The sequence below is a fragment of the Eretmochelys imbricata genome, chromosome 2 (assembly GCF_965152235.1).
Source record: "Eretmochelys imbricata isolate rEreImb1 chromosome 2, rEreImb1.hap1, whole genome shotgun sequence".
Lineage (NCBI taxonomy): Eukaryota > Metazoa > Chordata > Testudines > Cheloniidae > Eretmochelys > Eretmochelys imbricata.
In genome coordinates this window covers 62,435,784-62,451,859 of record NC_135573.1, presented here as the reverse complement: position 1 = coordinate 62,451,859, position 16,076 = coordinate 62,435,784, and positions in this window count along the sequence as shown.

Genomic DNA, 16,076 nt, shown 5'->3' with positions numbered 1-16,076 from the left:
GGGGGGAAAAGACAGTTGGTAGTACAATATCAATTATAATGGAAAACATCCTGGTAATACAACATAGCACCAGACATTTCAAATGTTTTGCGAGACTCCAAAGAGCTCCACGGTAATATGACTTTTTAACACATTGCTCACTAGTTAAAGGGTATTCAACCTGATCTGTCTTTGTTGATAGCTGATATTAGTTGACATTTTAACAAGGTTCTGTATTTGCAAAAGCAGCTTATGGCACCACTTCCAACATCAGAGTCTATCACAAAAAACATTTTAACTGTTTTGCAAACAAACTTTCTTCCAGTTAATTATTAAACAGAAGAACAGCTTGTGGTATATGCTTGGAACTAATTTTACTATATATAGTTGGAAATGACAAGAGCACATGAAGATGTGACTGAAGCCTGGTAACATTTAAATACTCAGTACTTCCTCTGTTACCTTGACTAGTGTAAAGTTGGTTCCCAAGGTAAAAACTAAGTGGTCTGCTGGCATATGGTATAACCTCCATTTGAGCGCTAAAAGCTGGATACTGTTTTTGTGAAACAGATGTTGTTGAGTGCAGCAATGCACAACTGACTCTATCTAACAGCTGGGAATCCTTCGTGACCCATATAGCTAGAAATAAACATGGTCCTATGCTTGGCAAAAGTGTAAGAAAGCAAATATTCATTTGTTAAGGGCTTATCAAAATGAAGAATAAATGTTTTTAGCCATAAACTGATTTTATTCACAAGAGTAATCTTTCCAGCAGCTTATGCGATGGCCTCATAATATTGTAGGCACCCTTTGCCAGATGAAGGCTGCAGTTGCACTGACATATAGTGCAGATGGAAAATAAACATCTGCCTCAATCAAGAGAGAAGACCAAAGACAAGGTTGACAAATACTATCTGGCATGACTATCTTTGCAGGAAAGCATATAAATGCTACAGGACCAAAACCACTGGCATCGTCTGGTGTTGTCCTTATGTGGTTACTGACCATGAAGAGAGATGATTAGTATGCACTCTCCAAGGAGGAGTGCTGCAGATGCTCAGAATGATATGATTCCAACTCACTAGTATGTGTTTCGCTATAGCCACACTACACTACGAGCAGCAGAGCAGTTTGCTATTTTTGCATGTGACATTTAGTACCCACAATGTTTCTCTGTCTCTTTTTTTGGGGAGGGGGGAAGGGTGGAGAAGCAGGGGTTATTAAACATAATTAAAAAGTGAATATAGCTGCAATTTGGAAAAACACTCTTTTAAATAGCTTTAGGAAAATGTCTCTGTGCTGCTGTCTTAATAAAGAGTTTGTTTAGAAGGAATTAAATGTGAAAATTTCATTCAATTGACACCAAACTATTAAATACATTTCAGTTTTAGCTTTGGCAGAGGCTACGGAGCATATGTTTAAAGTAACTCTGCACACACACAGCTCATATGGAGTTCACAAAGGATTATATGATGCAAGACTGATGTAGCTTAAAAAGATTTTTCTTCTACTAGGATTTGACAAAATGAACTAAAACCTGATTTTTCTCACAATTTTGCTGGTATCTTTACACTTAATTTTTCTAATGCTCAGGATACCTCCTCCTCTTGTCCCCAGACCACCTCTTCCAGCTCACTCCCTTCTCTAGGATATTCACTGATGCCTTTTCTTTCTGAGCTTCTGACTTAGAATTAAATACATGTTGCTGTTGAAGCATATCTGTGAGCTAGGTAACTATGGGGTAAATTTTCAAAGGTCTGATATTGCAACTATAGGTGGAGATTCGGTGCAAACCAAGTAGAAGTACAATGGTAGGATGCAGGATCTTTGGAAATGTGTGGTCACAGTTCTAACAGAATGCAGGAGCAATATAGACAACATGCCCAGCAGATCAAGATATTTTCTTGAGTTTATGGAAGATGTTTTGAGCTACATGTGGGTGCAGAAAATTAGCTCATGTTCCTCTCCTTGGACCAAGTTTTTGTGAGGGGTGCACACAAGTCATGCAAGTATATAATTTCTTCACTGGTAAATACATCACCTGAAATTGCACTCAGGAGCAAACTTGCTCCTCCTAGATGCCCCCTGTCCTCAGGAACAAGAAGAGGCCATAAGAGGAAGAGAGACAAGAGGAAATGTTGATAGCTGGTGTGGTGCACAGTATCCTAAATACCACTGGAGGAAGTGTGAGGATTTGGAACAGGAGTCACAAGCTTTTTTTTTGTTATTGAGACAATAACTGTCATCCATAACAAATGTTTCCACTACCTGTCCAGGTTAAGTATTGTCCCAGATGCTAATACTATAACTGCATCACACTAGGTGGAAGTAGGCATCCTTCAGTCTCGAGAGACCATGGGTATGTGCCTCTGCAAGGTAAAGAATTTACTCAGTTGGTTTTATGGCAGCCATGGCTTTGGCTGAAGAGACTCGCTTGAGAGAGACAGAAAATCTGTCCCATTTAAAGGTGATGTTTTGACCCTTTGGGCTCTGCCTTCTGCAAGCTCTTTTCTCCTCTGCTAAGCTGGACTGCTTCCTCTCGTAATTCCGGAGACCTTTATTAAGAGCTTGTTTCCAAAGGCTGCGGTCTTGAGTGTGATCTTCCCAGTTGTCCACATCCATGTGCATTTCTTTGAGGTCACGCTTGCATACATTCTTGAAATGCAATTTTGGGCATCCTTTGGATTTTTTCCAGATGCCAATTTGCCATAGAGGATGTTCTTTGGGATGTGCCCATAATTAATTTGGCACACATGCCCAAGCCAGCGGAGGTGTCTCTGTTTGAGGAGTGTTTGCATGCTCGGTATGCTGGCTCGTTTGAGTACCTCAGTGTTGGTGACTCTGTCCCTCCAGGAGATTCCAAAGATTCAACGAAGGCAACGCATATGAAAGCTGTTGAGCCTCTTTTCCTGATGAGAGTATAAGGTCCATGTCTCGTTCCCGTACAAAAGTGTGCTGATAACACGTGCACGATACACACAGATCTTTGTGTGTTCTATCAGTTTGTTGTTTTGCCATACCCTCTTGTTCAGTCTAGACATTGTTGTAGCAGCTTTTCCAATGAGGATGCTGAGTTCTATTTCAAGTGAAAGGTTGACTGTAATAGTAGACCCCAGGTATGTCAACTCGTTCACCACTTCAAGTTCATGGTTGATCTTGATGGAGGGTGCTTCCTCAACTCCTTGGCACATTATGTTTGTCTTTTTTAGGCTTATAGTAAGCCCAAAGCCTTGGTGGGCTTTGGAAAAAACTGTCCATTAGGCTTTGAAGATGAACTTCTATGTGGGTTGTCACTGCTGCGTCATCAGCAAAGAGAATGTATTGGATAAGGGCATCCCGAGTCTTGGTTTTAGATCTGAGTCTTGTAAGATAGAACAGATCTTGTGTGCAAGTACCTTCCCTCAGTTGAGGAACTAAAAGCTTGTTTCAGTTGCAGGGAGAAGATGCCAAACAGAGTTGGGGCAAGTACACAACCTTGTTTAACTCGCTACAAATCTGGAAAACCTCAGACACTGAGCCTTCATTTTGGACTGTACATGTTTTCATGGAAGGATCGAATCATGCTTAAGGGCTTGGGGAATATCCAATCTTTTCTAGAAGCGCTAATAGTCCACTTCTACTGACAAAGTCAAAAGCCTTTGAGATTGATGAAGGCTATGTAGAGGGGCTTTTTTTTTGTTCTCTGCATCTCTCTTGTAGTTGTCTCAGCGAGAAGATCCTGTCAATAGTAGACTTTCCAGGTCTGAAGCCACGCTGTGGTTCAGGATAGATTCTGTCTACAAGGGTCTGAAGTCTGTTCAGGACAATTTGGGCAAAGGCTTTTCCCATACCACTAAGAAGGGAAATACCAAGATAGTTGATACAGTCACTCCAGTCACCCTTGTTTTTAATACAGAGTGATGCTGGCATCTCATTTCTTGTGGTACTTTCCCTTCTTTCCAGCACAGGCAGAGCAACTTGTGAAGATGTTCTGGTAGAATAGATTTTCTGAATTTTATGACCTCTAATGGTATGCAGTCTTTTCCGGGGGCTTTTCCATTGGGGAGGCCATCTATGGCAAGGCTAAGCTCCTCAACAGTCAGTTCATTGTCAAGTTGGTTCATAACAGGCAGGCTTTTGAAGGCATTGATGGCTGTGTCCATAACAATATTTTCATGAGAATAAAGCTCGAAGTGTTCTACCCAGCTATCCATCTGCTTGGTGTGGTCGTTGATTGTTTCCCCTGTTTATTTCAATGGGGCTGTCTTCTTTGAAGGCTTTCTTGATCCAATCATACATGTTTCTGATATTGCCTGCATCAGCTGCTATTTGGATGCTTTCTCATAAGTACAGCCAATAGTCATTGGTGCAGTGTCGAGCAGTTTGTTGTCCCTTAGTTCTTGCCACTCTCACCGCTTGTAAGGCTTTTTCATTTGGGTCTCTCTTGTAGTTGGTTTGGGCTGTGCGTTCGGCCTATGACTAGTGTCAACACACTGGAATGTGTCAAACCAGTCGTTGGTCTTGTTTTCCTTCTTCCCAAAGACTGACAGAGCTGCATCGTAGATTGTGTTCTTCAGTTGCTCCCACTTCAGCTGGGCACCTGTGGCACAATCACTGTTGTCAAGGTCTTGTTGTAGTATGTTCTTGTACTGCTGTGACTTTTCTTGGTCTGCTATGGCACATAGGTTAATATGAGGACATCCTTTTACTTTAGATCTGTGTATTTTCTTTGGTTTAAGTCTGACCTAGCTGCATACCAGAGAGTGGTCTTTGTTGCAATCAGCACTTTGATAACTGTGGGTAATAAAGACGATGTTAAAGTTGACACACCTTGTGATAAGATCCAGTTGGTGTCAGTGGCCAGATCTGGGATGTTTCCAAGACACTTTGTGTTGCGACTTTGTAACAAACTCATTCTTCCAGACAAAGGTCATAATAGGAACAAAATTTTAGCAGTCTCTGACGGTTTCCATTCATCTTACCTGTTCCGTGTTGACCAAGACAGTTGGTCCATGCTTCATGGTCTGCTCCCACCCTTGCATTAAAGTTCCCTAGCAGGAAAACACATTTGTGATACTACTTACCTAGTATCCAACAGAATATTTTTCATGCAAACGCTTTTGATTGAGGCTCCACCACTTTGGGCAGGGGAGAGGGCAGGGTGAAGATGCTCTCTGGAATTGGAGAGCTGGGGAAAAGTTATGCCATCTGCAGAATATTTCCTTCAGGACCCTATTGCTTTCCATGCAGAAACCCTGAGAAGGAGTCTATTTTAGATGAAGCAGCAATAGCTCTCCTCCATACCAACTCTTCTTCTCAGAGAGATGAGTAGGGTAGTTGATGGACATCCTGGATGGAGGTAATGGCCTGGGGCCAGGCAGTTCATAGCCAACCCACTGTACTAAGCATTGTCAGCTCTCTCAATTTTTGTCAGCCTCACAATATTTGTTTTCTTCAAACTCTAGATCCTGGAGTTAGCTTTACTTTTTATAAAAGTAAGTTTTTGTAGTTGCAGAGAAGCTTGGAAACATAAGCCCTAAAGGCTCAAAAGCCAGAAGGCAAATAAAAAGAACCTCAAAATGTAATCTCTCAGGATTTAAGCCAATCTCAAGATTTTTGGGGGCCCGATTCCTGATTTTTGAGGTTTTTTTTTCAGTTGGCAGCATTGCCTCTCTGCCCTTTCTTTCCACTGAATACAGCTCCTCCCTTTTCAGAGGATGATTGGCCAATAACTGACTTCTGTGGGTACAGTTTGGGGTACATGTCTATCCTTGGGCAGGCACCATTTACCCGTAGAGCATCAGAGGTTGTAACTTTTCCCCACCCACCTCTTAAAAGGCAATGATGTGTTAAGTAGCGTATATGGAGAAGGCCACTTCAGCCAAAGCCTGATTTTGAGTCTGGTATATTAAAGAAACCTGGAGCCTTTTTAAAAAAAAAGTTTGAAAGTGATCATTACATCTTGTTGTTTCCACCCTTCACCGCCCTGTTCAAATACAAGTATTTTTCCTTTTAGCAGTCTTTCCCTTATGTTGTTTCTATTTTCTGGCCTACTTCTGAAAGCTGCCTTTCCTAATTTAGCCCCAGCAGGCGCACACGTGAATGCTCCACTCTTAAAAAATTAATTTGAAATAATAGACTAAAGTAAACCTATGAAGGATGGAGCCAGTCCAGCCAGTGATTTAAAGCTCCTTGAGGCTCATTGAAAAAATATGCTTTTTTTAAACAATTTTAACCACTGTGGCAGAATGACGTGGAAACTCATTCTTCTCTTGACATTCTGCATGTTCATGTCAACCAGCAAAGACTCACTTCTAGGACAAAGCCCAAAATGAAAGCCAAAGAAAAACCGTAATAGTGCAAGGACCTTTAACCATTTTGGAATGCATTTCTTTAGTGTTATTAACTTTGTCAAAGCGTCTGTTTCAAGTCTGCATTGCTGATGCACACAATTTCCACAACAGAAGTGAGGATTCTAAATCTAAGTGAGACAGAAAAACTTGGGTCTGAAATGAAAGAAAGTTGAAATGTAGGAGTCATATTCTGATCTCAGTCACATCAGTGTTAAATCAGAATAACTCCAATGACTTCAAAGAAGCATCTCTAGCTTTATACTGGTGCAAGTGAAACTAGCTTTTGTCTGTATAACTCTATTCAAAATAGCCCTAAGCAAGTCCAGAAATAAGATGTTCTACAGCACAAAGCCACTTGATTTCCTTCTATCCTGATTGGTTTCTCAGCTGTTGCTTTCTCACTGCAATTAAAGTACAAAGTAGGGAAATTGCCTTTTGGCTTTTTACCAGACCTCTTAAACCTATTTTGGGCCCGGGTCTATTTGACATTTCAATCCCAGGCCAGGGATTGCTGTTCCTTAACATTCTCAGACTAAGTGTAGGGTATCTGACTACAACAATACATGAATGCAGCATTGTTGTAACCATGTCAGTCCCAGAATATTAGAGAGACAAGGCGAGTGAGGTAATATCTTTTATTGGACCAACTTCTGTTGGTGAGAGAGACAAGCTTTCAAGCTACACAAGTCTCTGTTTGGAGCTGTATATAATGGTCAGAGGCACAGGCACTGACTTCCCCTCTGCCCAGTGGGTGTTCAACTCCCCTGGACTCTGGGCCCACCCTGCCCCCATTCCACCCCCTTCTGTCAAGTCCCCGCCCCTTTCCTGCCTCTTCTCCGTCTCCTCCCCCTGCCTCCCAGTAAGTCCTAAGTGCCACCAGACAGCTGTTAGGCAGTGGGCGGGAAGCACTGGGAGGGAGGGGAGGAGGAGGGGAAGGAGCAAGGATGCAGCGTGTACAGGGGATGAGGGGGTGGGGGAGCTTGGCTGCCCTTGGGCGCAGAGCACCCACTAATATTTCCCTGTGGGTGCTCTAGCCCCGGAGCCCCTGGAGTCGGCGCCTATGGTCAGAAGGTGAGACCTCTGGGGATAATGTTTTGTTTTTTGCATTTGCTCAGGAAGTAGATGTTGCTGTTAAGTTTTGCTTCCTTTTTCTTCATGTTGTGGAATTTCCATTTCAGATGCCAAAACTGGATCTCTTCCTTTGTTATAGGCAGTGTTATAGCCATGTCAGTCCCAGGATTAGAGAGACAAGGTAAATGTACAGACTCAAAGACCTGAAGAAAGGCTCTGTGTAAGCTTGAAAACTTGTCACTCTCACTAACAGAAATTGGTCCAATAGAAGAGATTCTCACTAACTTTATCTCTACCATAATGCATGTATTTACAGCAAAAAGTAAAATGCAATGTTACTTGTGACCCGATTCTTCAGTCCTCACTCAGGCAAAATTGTCATTGACCAGAATGCCTGAATACAGGCTACAGGATTAAGTCCTTTGTAAAACCAATTTAAAAACAAACAAACAAAACAGGAGTGGTGGATGAAGCATTTTTCATTTTCTTCTTTTAAATTCTAAATTTTAAAAATTCAAATTTTGACCAACTGTATAGTTCTTTTGAAGATGGGGCGGGGTGGTGAGGGATTCGTCACCATTTTGAGTGATTTTGTTCTTAAATTGAAATTTCATCATTATGTCAACATTTCAGCCTCTCCTAGTCCTCTGTATTTTATTGGTTAAGTATCAAACTAATTAAAAGCTATATGATACTTCAGTGATAGGTGCCTTAGACAGATTTTTCTCACCCCAAGATGTTAACATAAATTGGTATTCTATGCAGAAATAAAACAATCTGTTGAATTACAAGGTCTCTGTTGCAGCATGTCCCATCACAGAAAATCACCACATTTTGTACACTAACCCTTATATTTATAATCCACATAATTATACTTTTCTACCCACGAATGGATATTTAAAATTCCCTTTGTGCATGAATTTTTGCTTCTATATAATGGCCTGGTGCTTTGTTTAAGTGGGTAGAAATTATGTATTTTGAAAAGCCTAGATATGCTATATATTTGTATTTCCAAAGGTGAATGTCTATCTGGACAAAGTGTAACATATCTGTGGCAATAGCAAAAATAGGTCCTTCAATCTTTCTACAGCAAATGTTGAAGAAATCCTTTTATCATTTTTTTATCTCTTTACCTTTAAACAAAAGCTTTTTGTTATGTATATTCTATATGCATATGCACATACATGCATACATAAACTTCTTTTAAAGGAGGAAGTGTAAACACGGACTATTGTTAATCATTTTGCTATGTTCCAGGTCCACATTTTTGTCTTGGATACTTTAAAAATTTGGTGTGGGTTCATCCAGGCATTACAAACATTCAATATTTATATTATAGTAAAGCCAGCCAGGAGCTGTGCCTTCATGCCCTAGGTATTGTCAAACATAGGAGGTAGACACAATCCTTGCACAAAGAGCTTCAATTGATGTATTCTCTCTTACACCTTTGTACATAATTTACCTTATCAATGGACATTCTATGCTTGAAACAATATAGGAATATAACCTTTGGCTCTGGAAAACTTTGGACAATGCGGAGGAAGCAATGTGACAGTAATAATACTTAGCATCTTTATAGCATTTGTATGTTCAAAGCACCATACAGACATTAACTAATTAACCCTCAGACTTCCCTGTGAGGTAGATGGATTAGTAGTATTGTTCACATTTTACAGATAAGGAAACAGACAAGTGAAATGGCATGCCCAAAGCTACCTGTTGAGTATGAGCCAGACTGAGCCAGAATTAGAACTCAGGGTTTCCTCACTCAGGACTTCTTATCCTCAAGTCTTCCAGTTCATACTGCTTTACAAGACAGTGGTTTGTGTGGTTCAGATACAATCATGGGTAATTACTACTATGTTTTTTGTTAATTAAAACATGTCAAGCCAAAAATATAAGAATCATATTACACCTCTACCCTGATATAACACAGTCCACGGGAGCCAAAAAATCTTACTGCGTTATAGGTGACACCGTGTTACATCAAACTTGCTTTGGCCTTGAGCATTTCCGTTATTAGTCACTTCCTGCCCCCTGACTGACCCCTCAGAAGTCCCAACCCTTCCCCCCCAACACTGGCCCCTGACTGCCCTGACCCCTATCCACACCCCCACCATCTGACAGGACTCCCACACCCTATCCAATGCCCCCGTTCCCTGTCCCCTCACCACCCCTGAGATCCTCTGCCCCTTATCCAACCCCTCAGCCCTGGCCCGGCACCCTTAACACACCACACAGAGCAGCGTGTTGGAGCCAGATACACTAACGCACTGATCAACTGGAACGCGCAGTCCCGCCCCCCAGAGCGCTGCTTTACCGTGTTATATCGGGTCATGTTATATCAGGGTAGAAGTGTATATCAAATACTTTACAATCTGAAAATGTGAGTGAAAAACAGAAGCTAGAACACATGATACCTTCAGTGAAATAATGCCAGAGCTATACCAGATTCAGAAAGGAGAAGCAAAAAGCCCAGCAGCTCACATGGAAACAATCTTTTATTTTGAGAATGGTAATATTTCTCCACAAGTAACACCTGATTAAGCAAACTTATTGATTAAGGCCCATTATGTCTGCTTGGAAAAGCTATAGGTTGAGACATTTTTAACATAATCAGATTGTAAAAGTGCACTAAATCCTCACCGTTAAGCTACTGCACCTTCACTGAATCCTAAATTCTCATTATAACTAATCACATTCCATGCAAAGTAAAAATAATTCAGGTATTTGAGTAGAATATACCCCCAGTTTCAATATTCAAATGGAACTTCTATTAGCAGTAATGGGAATTACACACACTGACAAATATATATTTATTTTTGTCCCACACACCAAGGTATTTGTTAAGTTGTAGATACAGCAGTAATTCAGTGCCCAGAAAGATCAGAAGGACAACTACCATTTTTAGAACACTTGTTCAATATTCATGTATATTCTGTACATACCACTTTAGACTTAATGGGTATCTTATCTATGTTAGGTACCTCCCAGTGAAAATCTAATAACTTATATGTGGGTAAGACTTCATGCAAAACAACAAAGTTAGAGATGTTAGAAATTGTTTTGGTTGTCTGATTTTTAAAGTAAAAACACAAGCTTTATTCATTTCAGAAGGCTGATGTAAAAAATAAAGGGGGAGCTGCACTATGTGAAGAAGCTAAGATATGAGCCAGGGCCCTGATTCTTTGAAGACTAACCCCATGTTTTAAAGTTTACACACTAAGTAGTCTCATTGACTTCAATAGGAACTACTCAGTGTGTTAAATTAAACATATGTACAAGTTTTTTGCGGGATCACAGCTAAGGTCCCTAACTCTACAACCACTATTCACAGCTGGAGCTGGTAAATTATTCTTTATAAAAAAGAAAATGATTAATTTAGCCCCTTTTTAGTTAGCAAATGGTCACAAACAAATTTGATATCTTCAAAATCATTTGTTTTTCGTAAGCCTTTTCCAAATACTTTAGTCATAAAAATTTTCCACCTCGCTGGTTGTTTGCAAATGTATGTTATTCATTTCTGTTGTCCCTTGAACCAGTGGAAATTTTGCCAAGACTAAGCCCAAATTTGTTAAACTGTGCTTATTTCTTACCAGTCTCAAGAACTACCTCACATTCCTACTAAACCCAAGATATTTTCATTCTTTTCCTGCCAGAAACCAGCTCCGTTCCGTAAAATCTTATTAAGAGCTGGATGAACAAAATCCACTTTTATTTTCATACTGAAGACTGGAGCTGGGTTACCTTTTTGGAATGAATAATTTTTCTGATTAATTTATCCCTTTGTTTGAGTATTCTTCACATCTTTGTTATTCTGAAATTGGATTATGCAGCTATATTGCAGTGATGGGTTTTTATAAACTATTCATTTTAGCTAAGTCTCTGAATCTTTGTTATTCGTCTTTTGTGATGCATGATTTGTCATTTAAGTCTCAGTGTTATTTCTGCTTATGATTGGATGACTTCAACTTTACAAACAAGGTGCAAACACTTCCAGTGACTATGGAAAATACTGCTTCTCATGTTTGAATATTCTTGTGCATATACAAATATGAGTATTTGCACAAAAGCCAGCCACTCTGGGTAAGCCCATAGAAGGTATGTGATCATGACTGGATGGCAGAGTGACTTGCTTGCAAATTTCCCCCAAGTTTGCCCCAACAGGACCATATACAGAGCTTTATCATATATCATTACGAGTTCCATGTTAGGGTTAACAAGTTCTTTTGTTAAAAAGAAGCCATTTTACCACTAAAGCCATTGATTAAGAAACCCTCAATGTGCAGTTGCCTCCTCGGATATATGCCTGCAGTTGCATGGATACATTTGTTCTCCCAGATTTATCTGCTAGTGTAAAGCTCTCAGTGCAAACATTAGCACTCAGAATCATTATATAGATTTGGTGCAATCTTGGGCGGGGTTCGATTCCATTAAAAACAAATTAGCAATCTGGGATTACAGTAACTAGATAGAATCCTGTTTTCATATATTTCATGATCTGCAGTACAAAGTAAACTATAGTCAACTTCATTCCTCAAACTACCACTCCAAACGGTAAAAAGCATTTTGCAGCATGAATAAACAGATGGATTTAAAAATTAATTTGACTTCATTTTAAAAATTCACATTTATGGACGGAGCAAATTGTGTAGTTTTCATGTCTCCCCCTCCCCCCAATTTCTTCTTTTTAAAATATGTATAATAGGAATACATTTTAACTGGAAAAAGTAATGCATATATTGACTTCAAGATACAAAAGGGATGTTGCATATACAGTAAGAGTGAAACGTACAGTTTTCATGTCACTGTGTGCAAATAGCATTGGCTAATTGCACCTCTGGTGTAAGGAGCTGCAGCTCCACTGAAGACAATGAAGCCCCAGTCCTGCAAGAGAACCACATGGATGGACTGCTGTTCGACAACTGCAGTAATTTGTGTTTGAGTATGACATAAGAAGCACGTTATACACTTCCTTTCAAAATATGGCATAATACTGTAGCTAGACAGTGCCATGCCACAAACAAATAGTGGCTGTGTGTGGAGTAGTCATCATTGCATAAGGATGTGCATAGGGCTGCTAAGACCTGGACTGCTGAGGCCCCTAGTGAAATCTGAGTGACAGTATTAGCCATATGTAAATCTATGACTACTCTATGAGCTGGGGTGCAATTCCCAGCTTGTGTAGACATACGCGTGCTAGCTCTCATCTGAGCTAGGACACTAAAAATGGTACTGTAGCCATAGTTGTAACGATCTTGGTTTGTTAAATTACAAACCAGTGAATGAGGAAGGAGTAAATCAAACTGGAGAGCATCTCCGGTGAACTGCTGCACACAGCCATACGGTGTTCCCAGCCTTTGGAACAGGTCGTGACATTCCCGACAGAGTGCCTCAGAGCCAGATTCAGTATGATCTTGTAGTGAGAGCGCACATTTTACCAAACTGAGTTTCTCACATCTGCCAGGCCTAAAATTGGGGTCACCTCTTGTGGCACTACAGTGAATGGGAGCCTGCACATGGTGTTGTGTGGCTGATGAGAGCAAAGCGACAGTAGCATAGGCGACAGCTGCACCATGCTTGCCGCCCTGATTACAAGCCCGCCTGAACCCACAGTTCTGTATTTGAGGCTTCCGGCATGTGCAACCGCTGTCTAAACTAAACTGATTTTAGCACGTTAATGTGGTTGTAGCCTTCCAGCACTGCCCTGTGGGCCTCGGTGCTGCCTGGAATCACCACAATACTGCATCCTGTAGCCCCACCCCGGCACATCCCTCTGGTCCCCAGCCCTGACCTCGGTGTAAGCACATGCCAGAGTTTGTGATGCAGTTTTTAGAGAGCAGCCATACGGCCTGCCCTGGGGGAATCCTTCTACGGCTGGTTAAGGGGCTACTAAGCCACCTTTATTCTACTCTGACTGTTTTACCAGGAGGAGTGAGGGTAAGGATCTTCTTCATGCCTTAATTATAAGAACAGCTACAGTGTGGTGTAACAGGGTTCTACTCACTGCGGGGGCGCCTCCTTGTGGTTGCATCTGGGGAATAGCTCTGCCCAGTCTGATGCTCTCTTCTCTCTCTCTCTCATTCACACTATGGCCCTTCTCGTGCTCCCAAACTTGCAGTGTTTCTTCTTCATGACTCAGCGTGCTCCCTTTTCATGGCTGGGCCATCCGGTTAGGTTACTGTGTGGTTTCTCCCTTCTGGGGTATCAAAGTCTCACCGGACTGCCTGTCTGAGTATCGTTCCCATCTATCCTCCAAATCAAAGTATGCCACTTCCCACACTGGCTGGTTGGGGCACCCCGGGCCCACCCACTACTCTGGGTTCCAGCCCAGGGACCCTACAATCAGCTACCAACCTGCCATCCCAAACCTTGCTGCTATTTCCCTGGATTGCTTTCTACTCCATCTCTATCGGGCTTCCTTATCCACCACCCTTCTGTGTAAACCCCTTTCCTCAGGCTCAGGATTCCAGGGCTTCTATTTTCCCACTGCATTTCCTCCTTTCCCTCTCTAAGTCCAGAGGGCGACCACAGGCTTCCACACTGCAGCCCCCGATGTCCTCTGCTCCTAGCCTTACAGCACCCCACCTACTTCTTATCAGCTGGGCTCCATCTTCAGTCAGGGATTGGCTATCAAGCCCCAAAGCAGCTACATCACTGTAAAGTTTGAAGCTATTCAGTCAGCTTAATTACTCCAGCCCCCATGAGACGCTGTAGCTATGTCGGCATGAGAGACTCTCCCACCGACATAGCACTGTCTATGTTGGCACTCAAGACAGCATAAATTGTCACTCAAGGGGGTGGCTAATTCACACCCCTGATCAACATAACTTATGTCAATCTAAGATGTAGGGTAGACATAGCCTAACTCTGTTTCATGTGTAGCCAGACAGGTTACTTAGCCCCTTAACACTTTCCAGGATAGTGTAAGGTGATGTCATCACATGTGGCAGTACCTAAGTAGTAAGACATAGGCAAGAATCTTGTGTGGGACATGTCATTCATTTCACTGATATTGACGTGATATTTATACACTTAAATTCTGCAAACTCTACTGCTTTCTTTTGAAACCCTAACCTCTGAAATAGTCCACTTTGAAACAAACATTATCTTTTACAGAGACAAGTTGGGTGAGATATCTTTTGTTGGACCAACTTCTGTTGGTGAAAAGAACAAGCTTTCGAGCTCCCACAGAGCAATTCTGCACATCTCCCAGAACTGAAGAAGAGCTCTCCGTAAGCTCAAAGGCTTGTCCCTTTCACCAACAGAAGTTGGTCCAATAAAAGATATTACCTCACCCACCTTGTCTCTAATATCCAGGGACCAACACAGTTACAATACTGCATATATATTATCTTTTGTGAGCCAGTTCTTCCAACACAAATATACATACACTTCACATAATTTTAGCTATTATGAGGAAGCTATCCTGTGTTTACTGTGGTCAGGGAAGAACAAAAACAATTGTTTTGTGCTTGGGTAGCCAGAACAAGGAACCTTGAACACACAGCACACACTTAAATCTAACGCTTGCCACAGTCTGATCTGCAGTGCACGCAGTGAAGAACCTGCTTTGAGCCAATTTATTCACACACAGAGATCCACAGTCAAGAGACCCAGGTCTCCCCAGCAGGAGAATGGAGACCATAGGATAACAAAATATTCCTCAGCCCCTCTTAGGCAATGAATATTATGTCCCTATGGGGCTTTGACTTCCTTTGTTGAGCTGTGCAAACTGTTTGACCTAAACCACAAAAGTATTTATATTTGGACTCTGCCTTGGTTCAAGTAATTTCAAGTGTGCATAAAATGATCATTTTTGCAAACTCTCCATAGAAGCTTTGGCTCAATGATATACCAACAATATTTCAATAAGGAGCACACAAGTTTTCCCCATTAGCCTATGAAAAACCCTATGTTCCGGCAGCGTTGGTGGGTAATGCAATCCCTGATATCAGCCCCTGTGGGATGACTGGGTGGAGGGAGCAGGATGTAAGGTAGTCCTCGGAGAGCTGTTTTTCGTGGCAATCCTGGCTACTGGCCTCTAAACTACATTGTGCTGATGGCAAGAATCCAATATATTTTAAGTGAACATGGCACCTAGTATGGCAGTTCAGAAACTAGTGCTCTACAGGATAAATTGGCTCTGTTGGAATGCAAGATATTAGATCTGTTGCTGCATCAGCTCTGAGAAACAATCCAATTCCCACTTCCAGATAGTCAGTACAAACTTATCAAATCTGAACCTTATCTAGGATCTTCACTGAGATTTGACCAGGGAAAACCCAGTGCAGTTATAACATGAATATTTTCATATTTCAGGGGCTGAAAACCAGCTCTCTCTCACAAAAATGTGCAGACTTTCAAGTGAACTTTGTAGAGGTTTGTCACAGAGTATGCATAAGAACATAAGAAAGGCCACACTGGGTCAGACCAAGGGTCCATCCAGCCCATCCAGCCCAGTATCCTGTCGGCCAACAGTGGCCAATGCCAGGTGCCCCAGAGGAAGTGAACTTAACAGGTAATGATCTAGTGATCTCTCTCCTGCCATCCATCTCCACCATCTGACAAACATATCCCATCCTATTTCAGGGTAAGGTGGGGTTGTGATATCACTGCTACTATTGTCTATCAGATGATTCTTAGGCTGAAGGCAGCATGGCTCAGTGGTCAGGATCAAGATGGCTGCTCTCT